General features: G+C 43.3%; 1 protein-coding gene across 1 annotated transcript in view; it reads right to left on the reverse strand.

Annotated features, from left to right (window-relative positions):
• Positions 1 to 21,858, reverse strand: part of EEF2K (eukaryotic elongation factor 2 kinase) — a 173,237-nt gene that overhangs the window by 139,525 nt on the left and 11,854 nt on the right. The gene's annotated exons all lie outside the window — the stretch shown is intronic.

Genomic DNA, 21,858 nt, shown 5'->3' on the forward strand with positions numbered 1-21,858 from the left:
AGGGCCATATATTACATATATTGTATATGCTGCAGGGCCATATATTACATATATTGTATATGCTGCAGGGCCGTATATGGCATATATTGTATATGCTGCAGGGCCGTATATGGCATATATTGTATATGCTGCAGGGCCGTATATTACATATATTGTATATGCTGCAGGGCCGTATATTGTATATGCTGCAGGGCCGTATATTACATATATTGTATATGCTGCAGGGCCGTATATTACATATATTGTATATGCTGCAGGGCCGTATATTACATACATTGTATATGCTGCAGAGCCGTATATTACATTTATGCTGCAGGCCATATATTGTTTATGCTGCAGGCCATATCTTGCATATATTGTATATGCTGCAGGGCCGTATATGGCATATATTGTACATGCTGCCGGGCCGTACATTTCATATATTGTATATGCTGCAGGGCCGTATATGGTATATATTGTACATGCTGCAGGGCCATATATTACATTTATGCTGCAGGGCCGTATATTGCATATATTGTTTATGCTGCAGGGCCGTATATTGCATATATTGTTTATGCTGCAGGCCATATCTTGCATATATTGTATATGCTGCAGGGGACGTATATGGCATATATTGTATATGCTACAGGGCGGTATATTGCATATACTGTATATGCTGCAGGACCGTATATTGTATATGCTGCAGGGCGTATATGGCATATACTTTATATGCTGCAGGGCCATATATTAAATATACTGTATATGCTGCAGGGCCGTATATTACATATACTGTATATGCTGCAGGACCTTATATTGCATATATTGTATATGCTGCAGGACCGTATATAACATATACTGTAGATGCTGCAGGGCGTATATTTCATATATTGTATATGCTGCAGGGTCGTATATGGCATATATTGTATATGCTGCAGGGTCGTATATGGCATATATTGTATATGCTGCAGGCCATATCTTGAATATACTGTATATGCTGCAGGGGTGTATATTACATATATTGTATATGCTGCAGGGCCATATATTAAATATACTGTATATGCTGCAGGGCCATATATTACATATACTGTATATGCTGCAAACTGTTGTGATGCACTTTCACACTGGGGCATTGGGGGCGTCGGCTATTTTTAGCGGCGCTTCGGCGGCACTGCTCATTGAGTTCGATGGGCAGGGGCGCTTCAGAAGCAGTGTATACACCGCTCCTAAAGCACCTCAAAGATGCTGCTGGCAGGACTTTTTTTAGCGTCCTGCCAGCGCACAGCTCCAGTGTGAAAGCCTGGAAGAGAAAAGAAACAAAAGTAAGTAACAGCGCTCTCTGCAGGGACAACCCAATCACTACACCAGGTCCAATCACAGGTGCCTAGGCTCGATGGATCACATCACACTCCAACGTAACAAATAGTAAGAAGAGCCGGCAAAACTGTAATCCTTGAAAACCCTCTGGCTTTCACACTGGAGTGACAGGAGAGGCTCTTTTTTTAGCGCCATAGCGCCTGTAAAGCGACTCAGTGTGAAAGGAGCCTTATAAAAGTTAATGAGATGTCACGTGACATTTCAATAGGGTTCTACGAAAAAATTAAATAAGAATGTAAACAGTTGCACTGTCCAATGCACTGGATCCATAAACTGGAGTCACGGCACTCACGTTTTAACCAGGATTTAGAGAGGATCCTGGAATGCTTTTCCGACTCATTGAGTTTGATTTACTAAAGGTAAATAGACTGTGCACTCTGCAAGAGCAGTTGCTCCAGAGCTTAGTAGATGAGCAGAAGCTCTGCTGACTTCCATCATCCAATCATGTGCAAGCAAAAATGCTGTTTTTTTTTTTTTTTTACTTTATTTTTTTCCTTGCACGTGATTGGGTATTGTTTCCAAAGTGAAGCTTTATCGCATTTACTAAGCTCTGGAGCAACTGCACTTTCAGGGCCAGATTCTCGTAGAATGGAGTAAAACTACGGCGGCGTAACGTATCTCGTTTACGTTACGCGGCCGCAAGTTTTACGGGCAAGTGCTTGATTCACAAAGCACTTGCCTGTAAAGTTGCGGCGGCGTAGCGTAAATCCTCCGGCGCAAGCCCGCCTAATTCAAATGATCCAGGTAGGGGGCGTGGATCATTTAAATTAGGCACGTTCCCGCGCCGATCGTACTGCGCATGCGCCGTCACTAAAATTTCCCGATGTGCATTGCGCTAAATGACGTCGCAAGGACGTCATTGGTTTCGACGTTAACGTAAATGGCGTCCATCGCCATTCACGGACGACTTACGCAAACAACGTAAATTTTTAAATTTCGACGCGGGAACGACGGCCATACTTAACATTGGTTGCCCCTCATATAGCAGGGGCAACTTTAAGCGTCGCAAAAGCTACGGAAACGTCGTAAATTCACTGCGTCGACCGCGCGTACGTTCGTAAATCTCGCGTAAATAGCTAATTTGCATAGACGACGGGGAAAACGACGGAGGCGACACCTAGCGGCGGGAAAAAAAATTGCATCTAAGATCTGACAGCGTAAGAGCCTTACGCCTGTGAGATCTAATGGATATCTATGCGTAACTGATTCTAAGAATCAGTCGCATAGATACGCCGGGCCAGATTAGGACTTACGACGGCGCAAATGGCGTTGCGCCGTCGTAAGCCCTTTGAGAATCTGGCCCTCAGAGTGCAACTGCACTTTGCAAAGTGCACAGTCTATTCACCTTTCGTAAGTCAACCCCATTGTTTCATAGCTCTCTACCCATTTCAAGCTCTCTACCCATGTGCCTTTACATGGCTAGAAATATCCAAAGTATGAATGCCTGTATTCCTATGGTCAAATCATAGAAATGCAGAAAGGAGAGGCCGACCAAATCAAACAAAAGAGTCCAAGATAATTGTAATTGTTGGTATAAAGTCCTATAAAACATCCAACATGTTTCAGGGGTAACACCACCCCCTCTTCATCAGGGCTCATCACAGGAGAACACAGTAGCTTCACAGATCTATACTGGAACCAGTACAGGCACACCCCCACATTTAAGCATAGCTCCCAACTGTCCCTGATTTCGAGGGACTGTCCCTGATTTGGAGCAATGTCCCTCATTCCTCCTCATTTGTCCCTCATTTTGGTCTGTTCTATATAGATGTATATAAAATGCACTTTTTATCTTTCAAAAAGTGTTTCCCAGTGCTAAACCTTACATCTGATTTCTAAATTGCTGCATTTGAAAATTTCAAGAGCCAATATAAAGGAATAGTAGTGGTAAAAAAGCACTTGTGGGTTTAACCATTTTTTTGTACAATTCTCCTTTAATAAGGCGTGGCAGGGGGTGTGTCCTAGGCCTACATACTTTTGCTGATAGGTGTTGTCTCGCAAAACGAGCAGGATTCAGGCCAACGCGGTGTGCAGTAAGGCGTTTGGCCTGAGGTTGGGGGCGCTGGAGCCGAACGGCGCCTTTCGGAAACTGCCGGAAAGGCCCAAGGACAGTTCCACTGACTTTGGCAAACCTCGGAAAGGCTGGTGAACAGAGTTTTTCCGAGGTCAGCCAAACTGTCCTCGAGCCTTTCCGTCAGGTTCCGAGGCCCTCCGTCGCCCTCCCCGCCTCTGGCCGCATGCGGTATTGCATGCCATTGAAGTCAATGTGGAACAAATTATTTTAGTTTCCATTGACTTCAATGGGTAAACTCGCTTTGATATGCGAGTACTTTGGATTACGAGTATTCTCCTGGAATGGATTACGCTTGTAATCCGAGGTTCCACTGTATTTGTTTTTGCTATATTATGGGGTACCCATTAGGTAAATTTAACTGGGACCTTTAGAGAGCCCCCCCCCCCCCACTGTAGTCCCAAAATTCATACAGCCAACAGAAGATTTTCTGTAACCGCACACAACTTTAATGTTGTTTTGGGTGGAACTGGCATTGAATCTAGACTTTTTAACCCCCATGGCGGTATTCCCGAGTCTGGCTCGGGGTGCAAACCCTGTACCATTAGTGGTATCCCCAAGCCAGGTTCAGGATCACTCGCAGTATCCAGGCAGGCAGAGTTACTTACCTTGTCCCTGGATCCTGCAATGCCTCCCCGCTGTGTGATCGAGCTGCCACCTCGCTCGATTCATACAGTGCCTGTGTGCCGCCAAGCTCCGTTCCCTGCGACGTTACGACGCACGAGGGTGGAGATCGGTGCCAAATTCAAAAAAGTTAATAAACACAATACATACAGTATACTGTAATCTTATAGATTACAGTACTGTATGTAAAAAATACACACCCCCCTTGTCCCTAGTGGTCTGCCCAGTGCCCTACATGTTCTTTTATATAATAAAAACTGTTCTTTCTGCCTGGAAACTGGAGATTGTTCATAGAAACTAAAAAGTGTCCCTTTATGTCAAAAGTGGTTTTAGAGCAGCTAGAAAACAGCTATAATAAATTATAATCACTTGCAGAATTGTGCGATAGCGATTTGTGGGGAAATTCGTCATCAAACAATAAAAGTAATGACAGCGACAATTTTGATTGATCAAAAAAATTAAAGATTAATCAAGAAATTAATCTTTAATTTCCCCAGCCCTAAATTTATTGTATTATAACTGTATTGTCTCCCTTTTTATATTGTAAAGTGCTGCGTAAACTGTTGATGCCATTTAAATCCTGTATAATAATAATAATAATAATAATAATAATAATAATAATAATGTGAGGGTTGCTTTTAGAGTCAGTTCAGCACAGGTCAGCCTTGACCTCCATTCCTGTTTTTAGCCAGTTATACAAAATTCCATAACTCTTTGTGCATGTCAAGCACCTGTCCCCTAAAGGCTTGACGTAGAACTGGGGCCTGACCTTTAGTGGTCTCATTTGACTTGACCTTAGGCTTGTGATGTCATGAACTGTCACATGACTGTCGTAGATGTCAGGGACACCACTGTTCACACTTGCCCCTACAGAGTGAAGATGTTTATTTGGAGTCTCCCTTATACATAACAACACTGATGGATGACGAGCATGTGCATACCACTTCCTAATGCTTGTGTATTAGATTTCACTTGAGCTTGCAGATTACAGAAACGGCATTGCGATGGTTAGGATACACTGGCTATGGGCTTCTGGTAACCACGTACTGTACATTTGCTCACATGCCTCCGTGACTCAAAGCTTGAACTGCAGGAAAAATACCAATTGATGCATTTCTTACATAGCAACTAAAAACCATTAAAGAGCATGCTTACTTATATTTGTGCTTTCAAAATGATATATAAATTAAAGAAAAAATGTGTGTACCTACTGCCTTTCCTTGCTCTCCTGACCAGTAGAGAAGTGGAATACTTACCTCTGTCCATGCCTGCTATTAAACCACCCATTTCTACAGGGAGACCCTCTATTTGTAGGCTGCAGCATTGAGAAGTGAGTAACAGCAGATTGGAGGTAAATATTTTTCAATGTAGGGCTGCACAGATAGGACTTTTGGTAGCAGGTAACAAACTTGAATCTATCCTATAAATGTATTTTTTAATACATTTAATATGAAGACCTAGGACCGGATTCAGATACATTACGCCGTGCCGACAGATACTGCAATGTATCTCAGATACGGTACGCCGCCGTAACTTAGGGCGCAAGTTCCGTATGCAGAAAAAACTTGCGCCCTTAGTTACGGCGGCGTAATGTATGTGTGTCAGCGCAAGCCCGCCTAATTCAAATGTGGATGATGTGGGCGTGTTTTATGTAAATTCACTATGACCCCACGTGTCCAACGTATTTTCCGAACGGCGCATGCGCCGTTCGTGAAAAAATCCCAGTGCGCATGCTCGAAATTACTCCGCAAGTCGTCATTGCTTTAGACGTGAACGTAACTTACGTACAGCCCTATTCGCGAACGACTTACGCAAACGACGTAAAATTTTCAAAACTCGACGCAGGAACGACGTCCATACTTAACATTGGCTACGCCTCATATAGCAGGGGTAACTTTACGCCGAAAAAAGCCTAACGTAAAAAAATGCGCCGGCCGGACGTACGTTTCTGAATCGGCGTATCTACCTAATTAGCATATTCATTGTGTAACTATACGGAAGCGCCACCTAGTGCCAGCGTAAATATGCAGCCTAAGATACGACGGTGTAAGACACTTACGCTGGTCGGATCTTAGGGAAATCTATGCGTAACTGATTCTCTGAATCAGTCGCATAGTTACGACCACGCACACTCAGAGATACGACGGCGTATCCGGAGATACGCCGTCATATCTCCGTTCTGAATCTGGCCCCTACTGTATATCTGTTGAGATCTCAGCCTCCCATTAACTCCTGTACAGGAGGGCTCAGAAACCAGTCAGGTTTTGTTGTGGTCATTGTCTTAGTATGAAAGAGCAAAGTGATTAGAGGGATGACCTCATCAACTTGCCTCTGTTCCATCATGCCGCGTACACACGATGATTTTTCGGCATGAAAAAAAAAACTAAGTTTTTCAGCATGTCCAAAAAACGACATTCTTCCAACTTCATCATTAAAAACGACGTTGTCCACACACCATCGTTTTTAAAAAATTATGAAAAAAGCGTGGTGACGTACAACACGTACGACGGCACTCTAAAGGGGAAGTTCCATTCGCCTTTGGGCTGCTTTAGCAGATTCCGTGTTAGTAAAAGACGATTTGCGCTTTTCTGTCTGTTACAGCGTGATGAATGTGCTTACTCCATTATGAACGGTAGTTTTACCTGAACGAGCACTCCCGTCTCATAACTTGCTTCTGAGCATGCGCGGGTTCGTTTTAGCCCACACACGATCATTTTTTACTACCTGAAAAACGTCATTTTTTAAAACCACTTTAAAAAATGCAGCATGTTCGAATTTTATTTTTGTCGTTTTTCAGAAGCCGAAAAACGATGTGAAGCTCACACACGATCATTTTAAATTGACGTTTTTAAAAACGTTGTTTTTTTTTATCCCGAAAAATCATCGTGTGTACGCGGCATCAGAGTTCTTCTAGGCCAATCAGCATTCTAGGGGCAGGTTTCTGAACATATTGATCAGCTTCTACAGTGGATGTTTGAGGGCTAGGTTGTGCTGTCTGTCAGGAGTGCCTGGATCTAAACAATTATAAAAGTGAAATGTAGGGCTGCAACTAACGATTATTTTCACAATCGGTTAATTGGCCGACTATTTTTTCTATTAATTGGATAAAAACCTAAAATAAAGGGTGGTGTATAACTTAAAAAAAAAAAAATACAATTTATTCTTGAATATCTATAAGCAGTGGTAAATATAAATTACCAGATATATATCTAATCCACTCTGAGAATAACAGAAGATAGTGGGGCAGATCCACAAAGAGAGTACGCCGGCGTATCTAGTGATACGCCGGCGTACTTTCAAATTTCCCGGGTCGTATCTTTGTTTTGAATCCTCAAAACAAGATACAACGGCATCTGGGTTAGATCCGACAGGGGTACGTCTTTGTACGCCTTCGGATCTTAGATGCAATTCTTCGGCGTCCGCTAAGTGGCGTTCCCGTCGTATTCCGCGTCGAGTATGCAAATTAGCTATTTCCGACGATCCACGAACGTACGAGCGGCCGTCGCATTCTTTTACGTTGTTTCCGCTCAGCTTTTTTCGGCCTATAGTTAAAGCTGCTATTTGGTGGCGTACGCAATGTTAAGTATGGCCGTTGTTCCCGTGTCGAATTTGAAAATATTTTATTTTGTTTGCGTAAGTCGTCCGTGAATGGGGCTGGACGTAATTTACGTCCACGTCAAAACAATGACGTCCTTGCGACGTCATTTAGCGCAATGCATATGCAGAGCGGACACGGACCTGCCATCTACCCGCTCCGCTCATTGTGGCCCACGACCAGTTACCAAGTCGCTTAAGTGGCCCTCTCCTTTTGTCAATGACTGGCCAAAAAGATCGCCATAAACTCAGATGAGGCCCTCTCATGATACAGGAGATGCTCGAGAGATGTTCCCATAGATATCTAAAGGGTTCTAACATACAGGTGTGTCCAGGAGAAAGAAAATTTAGGGGCTAATTTCTTCTGGCTGCGGTTGTACAATTGAGAAAGGGAGGGGAAGGGGAGTCTAGTTTAGATAAGGGGAGGGTGCAAATGGTAACAGTAATTTCAAATAAAAGTAATGTGATTGTTCTGTGTGTACCCACCTTTAGTGATCCCCTTTATTTTTATTTATTTTTTCATATATACAACTATACTAGACTGCATAACTACACAAACACTAATGCCATCCCGTGATTTACCCAACATCTTCTAGAAAGAGCATTGCTATTAACATTTTACAGTACATGCAAGTAAGTCAATGTGGAAAACATGTTATTTTAATACTGTACGTAGAAAAAAGACCATTCATTTTTTTTTTTAGAACCGCTGGAGAGGATTCTTACTGTGAAAATGTGTCTGTCGATCTGTGTCTTGCGTGCATGCTCCCATGGGCTCTGAAATGGAAGAAACTGGACAGTAGGTGTGCTGTACAGTTTGTCCTGTAAACAGAGCCATATTGACATATTAGACCAGCAAGTCCTTCTGCGGCCTCACACCTCCTGCTGTTCTTTACCATATATGTATTAGGGTATACATATAGGTGTCTTTGCATAAGGATTGCTAGTTGTTTCACTGGGAACAATTAAACCCCTATAGCTGGCTATACATCTTGAACACGGCTCTCCACAACCATACAGTTATGTAAGCCCTGTGTAAACGAGGCCTTAGTGTGGGTCACATGAACCATTGTCAGTGGACTTCCTGAATCCAGACAGTTTTTAACCACTTAAGACCCGGACCAAATTGCAGCTAAAGGACCTTGCCCCTTTTTGCGATTCGGCACTGCGTTGCTTTAACTGACAATTGCGCGGTCGCGCGACGTGGTTCCCAAACAAAATTGGCGTCCTTTTTCCCCCACAAATAGAGCTTTCTTTTGGTGGTATTTGATCACCTCTGCGGTTTTTATTTTTTGCGCTATAAACAAAGCAACAATTTTGAAAAAAATTCTATATTTTTTACTTTTTGCTGTAATAAATATCCCGCAAAAACATATAACATTTTTTTTCCCCTCAGTTTAGGCCGATAAGTATTTGTCTACCTATTTTTGGTAAAAAAAAAAATGCAATAGGCGTTTATCAATTGGTTTGCGCAAAATGTATGCGTTTACAAAATAGGGGATATTTTTATTGCATTTTTATAAAAAAAAAAATTTTTTACTACTAATGGCGGCGATCAGCGTTTTTTTTTCGTGACTGCGACATTATGGCGGACACTTCGGACAATTTTGACACATTTTTGGGACCATTGTCATTTTCACAGCAAAAAATACATTTTAAAGCGGGGGTTCACCCTTAGAGGGCACTTTTCCCCCTTAGATTCCTGCTCGTTATTACTAGGGGAATCGGCTATTTATTTTAAAATATGTGCAGTACTTACCCGTTTACGAGACGCATCCTCTCCGTCGCTTCCGGGTATAGGCTTCGGGAATGGGCGTTCCTTCTTGATTGACAGGTTTCCGAGAGGCTTCCGACGGTCGCATCCATCGCGTCACGATTTTCCGAAAGAAGCCGAACGTCGGTGCGCAGGCGCAGTATAGAGCCGCACCGACGTTCGGCTTCTTTCGGCTACGAGTGACGCGATGGATGCGACCGTCGGAAGCCTCTCGGAAGAATGTCAATCAAGAAGGAACGCCCGCTCCCGAAGACCCATACCCGGAAGCGACGGAAGAAGATGCAGCTCGAAAACGGGTAAGTACTGCACATATTTTAATATAAATAGCCGATTCCCCTAGACCGAACGAGCAGGAAGCTAAGGGGAGATTTTTTTTTTTTTTTTAAATGGGTGAACTCCCGCTTTAAATTGCATTCTTTATTGTGAAAATGACAGTTGCAGTTTGGGAGTTAACCACAGGTGGCGCTGTAGGAGTTAGTGTTCACCTAGTGTGTGTGTTTACAACAGTAGGGGGGTGTGGCTGTAGGTCTGATGTCATCGATTGTGTCTCCCCTATAAAGGGGATGACACGATCAATGCGCCGCCACAGTGAAGCACGGGGAAGCCGTGTTTACACACGGCTCTCCCCGTTCTTCAGCTCCGGGGACCGATAGCGGGACTCCAGCGGCGATCGGGTCCGCGAGTCCCGCGGTCAAGGAGCTTCGGACCGCGACCCCACGGCTGGGCTTAATGGACAACGTACCTATACGTTGATGTGCCCAGTCATGCCATTCTGCTGACGTATATCAGTGTGAAGGGGTCCTTAAGTGGTTAAAAGCATTTTCTCCTCCTTATTTGTCCCTCTTTTTTTTATAATTCTCCTTTAATCACTTGCCCACCGGTTCACGCCGATATACGTCGGCAAAGTGGCACGGCTGTGCAAAATCACGTACCTGTACGTTGCACCTTTAAGAGCCGCCAGAGGGAGCACGCACCCACTGCACCCATTGCGCATGACAGGCGGGCGCGATCGCGTGCACGAGAGCCAGCACAGGGATTTGTGTGTCTAAACACACAAATTCCTGTGCTGTCAGAGGAGAGAAGACATATTGTGTGTTTCTACTAAGTAGAAACAGCCATTTCAATCCCCACACAGTTAGAACACAGTGAGGGAACACACACTTAAACCTTGATCGCCCCCCTAGTGTTAACCCTTTTCCCTGCCAGTGACATTTACATCGTAATCAGTGCATTTTTATAGCACTGATCGCTCTGTAAATTTCAATGGTCCCAAAAATGGGTCAAAAGTGCCTGCCGCAATGTCTCAGTCACGATAAAAATCGCAGATCGCCGCCATTACTAATAAAAAAATATATTATAATAAAAATGCCATAAATCTATCCCCTATTTTGTAGACGCGATAACATATGCGTAAACCATTCAATATACGATTATTGTGATTTATTTTTTTAACAAAAATATGTAGAAGGCCTAAACGGAGGAAGACATTTTTTTATATATATTTTTTGGGGATATTTATTATAGCAAAAAGTAAAAAATATTGTTTTTTTTTCAAAATAGTTGCTCTTTTTTTGTTTATAGCGCAAAAAAAACAACTGCAGAGGTTTTTGTTTGGGTACAACGTCGCACGACCACGCAATTGTCAGTTAAAGTGACGCAGTGCAGAATCGCAAAAAAGGGCTTGGTCAGGAAGTGGGCAAATCCTTCAGGGAAGATGGTTCTAGGGGCAGGAGAAATTACCGCTCCAGGTGGGTCTGCTGGACAATCAGTAGCTGCTCAGGAGGCCAGGAGTGCCAGCAATGCACGAGGCAAAATGTAGAAACTGAAAGGATGGACAGCCGCACCTCCAAAAAAAACCTTCGGTTGTCTTTATTTTAAAAAAAATTATGGAAAATGCACTACAAATAACAGCAAAGGGTGGAATACAGCCTACGCGTTTCGTTTGGTTCTAGGGGCCCTGGAGAGATCAAAATAGTAAATAAAATTATGAGAGTGCCACAGGTTTATTTAAGTCCACTAAATACCTATTTATCTTGACAACAGGTCTGAGTATATACAGTACAGTACTGTGCAAAAGTTTTAGGCAGGTGTCAAAAAATGCTGGACATTATGAAAGCTTTCAGAAATAGAAGTGTAGCACTACCCCCGAAGGAGCTGCTGGTTTGTTTTGGGTGGCATGTTACCTCATGGCTCCTCCGCCGTCCTAGGGGTGTATAGTGCATATAGCAGTAACGGAATGTCCACGACAGGTGTCTTTTTCTGTGCTCTTTATTACCCAGCCGGGTAAAAACATTAAAACTTGTGATGGAGGGTAGAGGTGAAGCAGAAGGAGAAGTAGCAGACTCAGGCGTAACAACAGGGAAACAGTCCTGCTCCCAACAATACTTTGTATTCTTCGCCACTCTAGCCAGAGCGGGTATAGCGTACCTGGACAGGCCCACTCTCACTGACCTGGCAGCCAGAGTATCGCTCGAACTTGAAGGAAAAGTCTCTGCCACAGACCCTCCTGGAGTGGATTCAGGGAAAAGCCTCTGCCACAGGCCCTCCTGGAGTGGATTCAGGGAAAAGCCTCTGCCACAGGCCCTCCCTGTGATTGTGATTACGGAGATGATCCTCCTTGATAGAATTGCGCCTGGATCTCCTTCAGATAGTTTTCAGGTACCGACTGACAGGTGGCCAGCCTCTCAGTGTCCGGCTACCTTGATCCCTGGTGGTTTGTCGAGACCCTATTGGATCGCCAGCCTCTCATTGGCTCTCCTCAGATGGACTCCCCACCAAACAGCTATCTCACTTGGGATCTTCAGGATTGGGAACCCAGTCGACTACTGGGCTCCCTGCCATAGCTCAAATGTTCTGGACCAACATGTTTCCGGAACCAGAAACACTGCGTGGCACGCGCACCCCGGCCTGGAAGGCCATAACGCCGGGGCGCCGTGATGCAGTCACCCTTAAGGTGGGTGTCTCACTCCGAAGAAGAACTAATGGCGTCTTCCCCATAAATACCCTACCCCAGCATGCACAGCGAGGCTAAACCCTCCTGATAGGCTGCTGGGCAAGAGAACCCAAACCTCGACTCCACTGCTGCCACCCATCGCTCTGGGGTAGGAACTACACCCCAGCAACAATAGACAGCCCACAGCACAGCCAAGCTGAGACAGAGACCCAGTTTTGACATAATAATTGGATCAGGGTCAGTTAACACTCTGATGCCTCTCTAAATGTAACTAGCACCGGTACTTTTTAAGTAACCAGTCGCTACAGAAGTGTTAATTTTTTTTTTTAGCAATTAACAAAATTAGTAAAAAAAGTAAGTAAAACAGAAGAGAAATCCAAATCTATATTTGGTGTGACCACCCTTTGCCTTCAAAACAGCATAAATTCTAGGTACACTTTCACACAGTTTTTGAAGGAATTCAGCAAGTAGGTAAGTACCTGCTGACATTTTTTGCACCCCAGTTTCTATGTTTTTATACATAGTTGAGTCGCTTTGCCTTGTTTCCACTGGAGGAATAACTGTTCGGTCGTAATTCCATCAAGACCACTTCTGGCCAGACTCCTCTGGATAGTAGATGGTTGTACCTGGGTTCCACTGGTTTCCAGCAGTTCTGTGCTGATGGCAATCCTGGGCATCTTCTGATGTCGAAGGGAAGAATAATGTGTCTTTCATCTGCTGCATTAAGTTTCCTTGGCTGACCACTGCGTCTACGGTCCTCAATGTTGCCTGTTTCTTTGTGCTTCTTCAACAGCGCTTCAACAGCACATCTCGAAACCCCAGTCTACTTTGAAATCTTTGCCTGGGAGAGACCATGCTGATGCAGTATAGCATAGCAGTGTTTGGCTGTTCCTCATCCAGTTTTAGACTACGAACAAGGAAAATAGTCAGGAAAGATAAACATGAGCCATTATCCCTGGGTATTGGAATAAATAACAAAGTAAACCCCCCCTTTGGTATTCTTAAAGAGGAGGTTCACCCAAAAATCAACTTTCTGCCATTAGATCCAGCATACTGCTGACATCTGCAGTATGTTTTTTTTTTTTGTACTTATCGTTTTATCAGCCATTGTTATCCGGCTCCGAGTGGGGATTTCTGCGGGGAATAGGCATTCCTAAGCCAAGCGGATTTGATTGACGGGCTGCTAAAGCGCGTCACGCCTTCCGAAAATACCCGAAGTGACACTCGGGTGTTTACGGTGCTATACAGCGCCTGCCGTGTAAAGCTGACTGCGTAGGCGCGGTAAACACCCGAGTGTCACTTCGGGTATTTTCAGAAGGCGTGACGCGCTTTAGCAGCCCGTCAATCAACTCCGCTTGGCTTAGGAACGCCTATACCCGGAAGGAATCCCCGCTCGGAGCCGGATAACAACGGCTAATAAAACAATAAGTACAAAAAAAAAAAAAAACAACAGCATACTGCAGATGTCAGCAGTATGCTGGATCTAATGGCAGGAAGTTGATTTTTGGGTGAACCTCTGCTTTAAGGCCCAACCTGTGTTTTGGATAGGTATCAAACAATACTAAGAAGTAAAAGCATAATCAACATTTTATTATACAATTTAATTAAAAACAACATTTGATTGGCTGGTGTGCAGAAATTCAAATGGAAAATCTCACAATGACGCTAAGGGAGCAGGAGGACAACTATCGCAAAATATGGACTCCCTATATTATATATAGGGATCAATTGACGTGAGGGGAAAGGAGCTGAGGGAGGGAGGGGAGATGTGAAGTTTTTTTTTCTCTCTCTTTCTTCTTCCTTTCCTTTCTCTCTTTTTCTTATCTTTCTATATTTATGTTCTACGTTTTAATTTATATGATACTTTTTCTTCTTGTATTGGGGGATAACCAGGGTGGGGAACAGGGTAATGAAAATAGGACAAAGATATGGGACTATAGTAGATCTATATAAAAGTTTGATTACAATTATGAGATAGTTGAAGTAGAACTGCAAAACTGTTATTGTTGGTGAAAGAGTAAGTAATGTTAAGGAAAAGAAGATGTTATGCTTAAAATAACAGAACTGTTGTATAGATTTATTTTATGAATGGTGTATTAATATCTTTGTGAAAGAAAAACTAAAATATAGAATAAAAAAAAAACAAAAAAAAAAAAAAACTGTTGATGTCACAGATATGCTGTGACAATTATGTACATTATCACCTGGTGCGTTTCATAAAAGTTCTTTCTTCAGGGGTGCATGATGGTAGAACATAAACAGTATTCATGGAAGAAATACTTGTACAGCAGCCGAAATGGAATTAAAACCAGCAGTAGCATCCACCCAGGCATCAGAGAAGCAGCCCACCCAAATGCCCATAGAGGAGATCAGGCAAGAACCACCGAGTTACAAACCAGAGGTGGGCATATGCAGGGCACAAATGCCTAAACGGCCCGTTCTCAGAAGCCTCCCCAGTGGATGGCAGGGCACAAAGTGTGCGGTCCTGGAGCAGCCTGTACTGCTTGTAGAACATTATTCACTTGTATTTAGGTTGACCAAATCACCAGCCAATCAATTGTTGTTTTTAACTAAATTGTATACTAAAATGTTGATTATGCTTTTGCTTCTTAGAACGGTTTGATACCTATCCAAAACACAGGTTGGGTCTCACCCAGTTTAAGGCTGCATTCACACCTGAGCGACAAAACGCCCGGCGCCGGACGCTTCTGCCGCTAGAGGGGAGAATTCCCATTGCTGCCTATGGAGATGGTTCACATCTCATAGACGCCGAACGCCTGTCGCCTGAAAAAAAGTCCCGGACCCTTTTTTTCAGGCGACAGTGGCGTTTTCCCATTGACAGCAATGGGAAGACTTTTGAAAAAAAAAAAATTGAAAGTTTCACACCCGCGGCAAAATACGCCGCTACCGCCGAACGCGGCTGTCGCTCAGGTGTGAATGGGGTCTTAGGCCTGGTTCACACTGGTATGATTTGAGATGCGATTTGAGATCTCGAATCGGCAGCATTTGCTGGCAATTGTCGGCAATGGCACCGTCCTAATCGGTGCGACGCCGCATCTGCGGCGCTGCACCGATTTCAAAAAGTAGTTCCTGTACTACTTTTTGTGATTTCGGGCTGCGATTTACATTGACATCTGTGCAGAAACCTGCACAGATGTCTCTGAAATCACGGCCGAAATCGGGACTGCCAGCGGGGGGGGAAATCGTGCGAGTTCAGCTGAATTCGCACGGCTTCACTCCCGCAGCCCAGTGTGAACCTGGGCTTAAGCCTCCTACACAGCGGTTTCTGTTTCAGTTATTGACTGTGTTCCAACCTACAGTACATGTAAAATTGATGGTCATTAGCACCTGCTAGATATAATTGGTTAATCATATACCTGACTTTAATCCTACAAAATGCCTCACTTTGTGCAAGTGTACAAGGTATGCAAGTGTAAGAATTGATGCTGGTTTTAAGGCAAAGGGTAGTCACACCAAATATTGATTTGATTTTGTTTTTGTTTGTTTTTCTGATCGCACATTTTTATTTAGTAAATTGATAAAAATAAACAATTAAAAGATATATTTTTTTTAAGCGTTTTTACATTACAGCATTTCTTCACACCTCCCTAAAACTTTTGCACAGTACTGTATATTCCACTCTTTTTGGGGCTCACAACTCCCTCTTCAACGGGGCTTGCCTGCTGGCAGTTACTTGGGTAAAACCTTTGGAGCAAATCCACAAAAGAATTACGCCGGCGTATCTATTGATACGCCGGCGTAATTTTAAATTTCCCGCGTCGTATCTTTGTTTTGTATCCACATAACAAGATACGACGGCATCTCGGGTCGATCCGACAGCCGTACGCCTTAGTACGCCGTCGGATCTAAGATGCAATTTTTCGGTGGCCGCTAGGTGGCGTTTCCGTCGAATTCCGCGTCGAGTATGCAAATTAGCTAGTTACGGCGATCCACGAACGTACGTCGGTGCGTTCGGCTTTTTCTGGCGTATAGTTAAAGCTGCTATATGGTGGCGTACTCAATGTTAAGTATGGCCGTCGTTCCCGCGTAGAAATTTGAAATGTTTACGTCGTTTGCGCAAGTCGTTCGCGAATAGGGATCTGCGTAGAATGACGTCACCGTCGGAAGCATTGGCTTGTTCCGGGTTTATTTCGAGCATGCGCACTGGGATACCCCCACGGACGGCGCATGCGCAGTTAAAAAAAAAAACGTTGTTTACGTCGGGTCACGACGTATTTACATAAAACACGCCCCCATCACAGAGATTTGAATGCCGCGCCATTACGCCGACAAAGATACACTACGCCGCCGTAACTTACGGCGTGAATTCTTTGAGGATTAGAAAAAAAAAAAAGGTAAGTTACGGCGGCGTAGTGTATCTTAGATACGCTAGGCCCGGCGTAATAATGCGCCGTTGTAAGTGGATCTACCCCTTTGTGTTTTTCACTGTTCAGTACACTCCAAAAACTGCCAGCACTTATAATGAAGGGGGAAATATGAGTCCCTGAATTGCATTGGATATATCCTCAGACGTGTTGTTTTGCTGGACTTGATACAAACCTCTGGCACGCTCAACCTTTGATATTCTATTTTGAATCCAGAGAAGACATAGCTGAGGAGAAAGGTAGTAATTGCTCAGACTATTGAAAATGTTGAGTTATATCTGAATCTAGCAAGCAGTAAGCAGCACAAAATGAGTTCTGTAATTTATAACCAGCCAGTCCAGACCCTGTCACTCCAAAACCAGGCCAGTCGGGCAGCCTGAGTTATTCAGCTTAGCCAGTCTAACAGCACCTGTTAGTCACACACATTTTTTGTGGCTACTTTTGGAATGACTTATGGCTTGGTTGTGGGCTTGTGTTTGAACAGACTTTGACTGCTCATGAAAATGATATCTGGCAACCCCCGAGCCTGTTCTTTGCATTGACATCCTCTGAAGGCCATGCCCACAGCCAGCCCACAACTAATACCTGTTAGGCCCCATGCACACGAGAAGCAAATGCAAACACATGTAAACTCAAGTTTTCAAAGGCAAAAACCGGCGTTTAAAACGCCCGTTTTTGCTGCGAATTTTGTGGCGTTTTGCCGCGTTTTACCGCGTTTGCGGCTATCAGCGTTCATAACAAAGACATTGTAGACCCTCCCAAAGCTTTGAAACGCAAAAACTTTTGCGTCTGAACCCAAAATTTTGCGTCTGAAAAAACGAGCCTAAACCCAACTGTTTTAAAATGCAAAACAACGTGAATGTGTGCATGGACACATAGGAGAACATTAAATGTGTTCAGGGGCAGTTGAAAAAAATGCCTCTGAACTCGAGTTTACCAGCATCTCGTGTGCATGGGGCCTTTGGGGATCTGCTGCATCTCTGATTTTGGAAATGATCATAAACTTTATTATGAGTCCAGAGTTGCAAAGGTCCATTATGAGTTGCTGGTCACCACCATTAGTAGTAAAAAAAAATCCCAGTATATAGCTTGTAGTCGCTATAACCTTCACACAAACCAATCAATATACACTTACTGGGATTTTTTTTTATCAAAGACATGTAGTAGAATACGTTTTGGCCCAAATTTATGAAGAAATTCGATTTTTATAGGATAGGTTTTGAGGTCTTACTAATTATTTGCACAGGGGCAATTGTATTTCTCTCTCTCTCTCTCTCTGGAGTCTATACCTTAAAAGAGAAGTATGGGTTTTGCTTTTTTCCATCATCATACTTACCTAGGTGGATGTAGCATCGGTCCGATGCTTCATCTGTCCCCCCATCGGCTCTGTACTGAGAACCGAGCGATTGAACGCCACTGATGGCTCGGTTCTCCCTGCTCCCCGAGCGGAGAGCTGCTGCCGGTCAATCAGCAGCTCTCCTGCTCTGCTGCTCCATGCTCATTGAAGCACTGAGCTGTGGAGGGGTCGGGGAGTCTCAGATTCTCAGCGGCTCGCTGAGAGGCTGAGGTGGGTGCAGGGGCAGACTGACCATTGAGGCACTCGGGCATGCCACTGGGGGGCCCCCCCCATCAGGGTTGCCAGGCTCAGTAAAACCAGGGACAGTATGTAAAAATAAAAAGTAATGTAAAAGGTTTTTTTTTACATCTGTCCCTGATATGTCTGAAACCGACATGCTTTTGATATGAAAATCCTAAAATTTTAGCTGCCCCGCCTCTGCACTGCCTCCTAGCGTGGTGGCCATCTGTAAGCCCAGGGGCCCCATAATGTTCTATTGCCCGGGGGCCCCATGAGTTGTCAGTCCGCCCCTGGGTGGGTGTCAGTCCAGGCACCTGGCGGATCCAGACTTCCAGAGTCGGGATGATGCGTTGACTGGACAGATATTGGTGATGTCAGCAGAGAGTGGACTTCAGACTGCTCTCCGCTGAAAACGGGTCACAGAAGTGCAAAACGAATTGCACTTCTGTGATCCATAGGAGAAGTCCAGCCAAACAAGCTCAGGCTGGACTTCTCCTTTAATACAAAAAAGGATCTTGCTCGCTTTGGAAACCGCAGATTGGCATTGCATGCTATAATTAAGCTTCTGATCTACCAAAACACCCAGATCCTGACTCTGTCCATTCATAACTGAAGCATCATGTACTGTGTTAACAATACTTCACTTTATGAATGGACAGAAGCCACTGTCTTCTATTCATTCATCATCAGTGCAGCTGAGTCTGCAGAGAAAAATAACTGGGAATCTCTGTCCTCAGTTCCTTTTCTCTGTCTCAAAGGTGAGATGTCAGGGGTCTGTTTAGGATTTCTCACCAAAGCCCCATGATAAAAATAATTGTAATACAAAAAAAAAAAAAATAATTGTAAAAAAATAATAAGAATAAAATTGTAAAAAAAAAAAAATTATACTGAAAACGGTAACACCCCCCTCCCCCCAAAAAAAGCATTGTGAAATAAAAATAATAATTGTGAAAAAAATGAAAATAAATAAAAAATTTGTGATAAATAAATAAATATAAAAAACTACTTACACCATCCACTGCTCTACTGCCACTGTCCACTGCCCTACTGACATTGTCCACTGCAGTCCCCCTCCCACCAGAAGCACTGTTTATTATTTTATTTTCTATAAAAAAAAATCAAACAAAAAAATACTGACACCACCCACTGCCCTACTGATACCGTCCAACCATCCACTGCCCCCCCTCCCGACACAATTGTGAACTTTTTTTTTTTTTTTTTAAACGTTACAGATCAGCTGTGGGTATAGGGTTGTGTATGTAGGATTGTAAGATTTTTTTCCACTTTTATTGGTCGAGCTAGATGGACTTTTTTAACCAGACTAAATATGTAACTATGTTTAAAAAAAAAATCATAATAAAAAAAAACTACTGACACCATCTAATGCCCTACTGATATTGCCCACTGCCCCTCCCCCAAAATCATTGTTAAAAAAAAGAAAATAATAAAAAAATTGTAAAAAAAATAAAAACTAAAATAATAAAAATAAAAATTATTCTGACACTGTCCATTGCTCTACTGACATCATCCACTGGCCCCCAAAAATAATTTTGAAAAAATAAAAAATAAAATTGTAAAAATAATACATATGTAGCAACAATGGGTGATCTATAGAATGCGCCCTAAAAAGTCGCCCACCGTTGCGCCTATGGAGGAGTGGATGATGCCTAGCTGCTGTTTAGAAGATAATAAGTGAACAAAAAGAATGTAAGATGATGAAACTCTCTAAGGAGTGTCAACAAATTAAAACAGCGCTATCAAATAACTGTGCATATTTGACTATATAAAATACATTACTACAACCCATATGTAATGATATACAGTGATAATAAACAAAATATATCCAGTTTAAGAAATAAACACTAAACTGTGACTGTAATAATAAACACCCGTGATTGACTTAAACGTGAAGTGAACGCACTGAAAGTGCAAGAGACAGTCTTTAAAAATAATTTAGAACGTGGCCAAACAAAGCAAAGTTTGCATCTCTGCATCCAAAAACGCAGCACTCACTAGTAAAATTAGACTGTATGGCAATACCCCGACATGTTTCGTTATAAAAACTTATTCATGGGACTAACTCTTAGTCCCATGAATAAGTTTTTATAACGAAACATGTCGGGGTATTGCCATACAGTCTAATTTTACTAGTGAGTGCTGCGTTTTTGGATGCAGAGTGCGTTTGAAGTTTTTTATTTAAGTGGATGTGCAGCTGCATCTGACAGAAGTCCATGGCACCGTGAGTAGGAGAATTGGTTTCACTTTTTCTCGCTGATCGGGGGTCCGCCGTGACCGCTTCTCACCATTTTGACGTTTGAAGGAGTTTCTTGATGTGATATTCTGCTGTTTTACAAGATTTTGTTTGTGAGTGCACTGTTTGAAGTTTTATTTTGGTGTGCTATTAAACCTTTGATGGTATCACACTATTTGCACTTCTTTTGTCTCTCTCTGACATATATGTGGAACTGATTGGATGTCATATTTGGATTACATCTTTATTGACGGGAACAACTACATCTGATAAGGTTTTTTGTGCCAAAACACGAGAGTGTGAGGCATACCTATCCGGTGAGTGTCCATTTGATGGGGGAGGAGTCACTGAGCACTGTCGGGTGTGGTGGAAGTTTTTGAAAAAATTTGAAGATCGCAGGATCCTTATACACATGAACTTTGCTTTGTTTGGCCACGTTCTAAATTATTTTTAAAGACTGTCTCTTGCACTTTCAGTGCGTTCACTTCACGTTTAAGTCAATCACGGGTGTTTATTATTACAGTCACAGTTTAGTGTTTATTTCTTAAACTGGATATATTTTGTTTATTATCACTGTATATCATTACATATGGGTTGTAGTAATGTATTTTATATAGTCAAAATATGCACAGTTATTTGATAGCGCTGTTTTAATTTGTTGACACTCCTTAGAGAGTTTCATCATCTTACATTCTTTTTGAATACATATGTAGCGCTGGTCTCCTAACAAGTCGGGCGCTATTGTAGATTTAAGGGGTGTCTGAGCCAATAGTTGGGCTCTTTTGCCTTGTTGCCTGTAGGTGGCGTTATCACTACAGGCCCATGTTGGAACTCGGGCAGACTATAGTGTATTGAGTGACCCTTCTGGGCAGCAGCCCAATGGGGGTGGTGCCCAGCTGTGCATGCTGGGAGGGGGTACTTAAGGGGAAGATGCCATTTTTGGGGGTCCTTCGCCTCGTGGCCCTCCTGGCGCGAGGTGGGTGTGTGTGATTTCAGTCTCGGGACCACGTTGGTCTGAGGCTGTGTTCTTGTCATGTAGGCCCAGCTATGCTGGCTGGGGCTTATGGTTCTACAAGGGATCCCAAGCTGTCCATCCAAGTGAAGGAAGCTTCTTAGCGAAGGAAACCGGGGGAGGACCTGCCCTGGAGGAGACAAGCAAGGCAAGCTGACGTCTCGGGACAGGCCTGGTAACCTCGTTAAGAAAAAGAGGATCCGCTACGCAAATTGTCTTACAGTCTGCCGGATTGGCTGAAAGGCTGTTTGGCTGTAAGGCAGGA

The sequence above is a fragment of the Rana temporaria genome, chromosome 6, assembly GCF_905171775.1.
Source record: "Rana temporaria chromosome 6, aRanTem1.1, whole genome shotgun sequence".
In the NCBI taxonomy this organism is placed as follows: domain Eukaryota; kingdom Metazoa; phylum Chordata; class Amphibia; order Anura; family Ranidae; genus Rana; species Rana temporaria.